This window comes from Procambarus clarkii, chromosome 47 (assembly GCF_040958095.1).
Source record: "Procambarus clarkii isolate CNS0578487 chromosome 47, FALCON_Pclarkii_2.0, whole genome shotgun sequence".
In the NCBI taxonomy this organism is placed as follows: Eukaryota; Metazoa; Arthropoda; class Malacostraca; order Decapoda; family Cambaridae; genus Procambarus; species Procambarus clarkii.
In genome coordinates, this window is record NC_091196.1 from 34,868,288 (window position 1) to 34,870,094 (window position 1,807).

Genomic DNA, 1,807 nt, shown 5'->3' on the forward strand with positions numbered 1-1,807 from the left:
AATTTGTGGATCTGATCGTAATTCAGAGTAACCTCCTCCACATATAATTATTGAGAACTTGTGCTGATACTTCCTTACAAGTTTACTGCACAAGTAGGATTTTCTGCTGTTTGAATAACCAGCAATAATAACACGAGATGGTTCTCTGAATATATCTAGATGTTCCTCATGGATTATATCATAGGAACTGTCCACGATTAATGCTTCGGTAAGACTGCTAAAAACTAAGGAAATGTGGTGGTATTTAAACAAACATTAGTCATTTACAGGTGTTTATTCATATAATTTATATACAACAGCATTAAAACTAATCATAGTTCTTACAGTTAACACAGTTAACAAACAATAATAATAATAATATTAAACATCCTATTCATTTAGTATAAATAGTTCTAGTCATATATGTCATCTATCTTAATACTAACTAAATTGTACAACATAAATCTAGTGAGGGTTGAATAGTTTCTGAGCTGCAGCATCACGTTTGCTCCAGGGGCGGAATATTGGGTAGAGTCTCTGTGGTTGCTCTACTTCCACATCCTCCTCCTCCATAAACACTTCTACTATCCCTCCCATCACCTCCTCACCCACTTCTACATCCATCTCATCATCATCATCATTGTTATTGGGAATATCAGGATGACCGTACACTAGAGACTGAGTAGGGCATAGAATGTAGCGTTTAGGGGGCATCTCCCCCGAATATTAAAGTTGTTGTAGGGTATTCATAATTTATTATTCTGATACATGTGAAAGGTGCTGCACCTAGGCCAAGTTTCAGCATCTCAGCCTAAATAGAGACGGAGAAAAAAAAAAAAAAAAAAAAAATATTTTTCAACAATGTTCAATTGCTTTCACAGCCCACAATTGTGAACCAAAATCATTTCTACGACACTCGCTATAACCTTACTATATAATAAAGATTGTCTAGTATGATCTTTATCCCAGATGTATTTAGTGCAATAATACAGATTTTTAAAAGTTTCCCAAAAACGTATGCAACAAAATGAAGTGTATCATTATTTATAAAATCAATAAATCTACGTAGATAAGAAAATCCACTTGAGTTTTTAGAGGCATAAACTCTACATATAATGTGCAAGTTTCATGTAAATTGAATAATAAATAAAGGCTGTGAAGGCAGATCTAGTTGTAAAAGTTGGAGTTGCGTAGCGGCGACAAGTTACTCTACCTGCGGTCACTCGTGACTGGTGATTTACGCATTGCGGCCAGCTCGTATGGAGAGCTCGCATGCATCTAGCTGTCAATGCTTTTCTCTTGTTCGTTTGGTAAGTCATATTGCAGTACAAATAGCAAAAATAGCATGTTCTGGGAGATATTGTGAGAGCGCGTCAGCATACATCCTCTCTCCATGACAGACACACAGTCACTGAGGGGGCAGCACCCTCTCTGTCACACGAACCTGTTGCCATATGTGTGAGTTTATATTCATTTTATGCATAACATGTTATTTTCAACGCTATTACGAAAAATAAGACATCTACAACGTAAGATACAATACCCCGCGGCGCACTCACGCCGCGAAGACCAGATTCACGAAAGTTGCAGCGGGAAATTTGACTCTAATTACGTTATTTTTCAAGATATCATTAAACGGTTTGGACCACAGTGTTGCCAGAACGTTGTAGTATTTTTCGTAATTTTTCGTAAATATTCCATTTTTCATCGGATTTTCGGGTACCATAGCCCCTTATCGTCAAATGCCGACAAACCTCTGCATGTACTGCGACATATACAAATCTTTCCTTGCACGTTACGTATAGATCTCGACACAAACCTGATTGAA

At 37.1% G+C, this 1,807-nt stretch overlaps 1 long non-coding RNA gene across 1 annotated transcript; it reads right to left on the bottom strand.

Moving 5' to 3' along the window:
* Positions 1–255: 255 nt before the first annotated feature.
* On the bottom strand, positions 256–1,475 carry LOC138350718 (uncharacterized). The gene is made up of 2 exons (XR_011222243.1): positions 1,193–1,475; positions 256–790 (listed from the first exon to the last, which is right to left on the bottom strand). It is a non-coding gene; the product is annotated as an uncharacterized lncRNA (long non-coding RNA).
* Between the last annotated feature and the right edge of the window lie 332 nt (positions 1,476–1,807).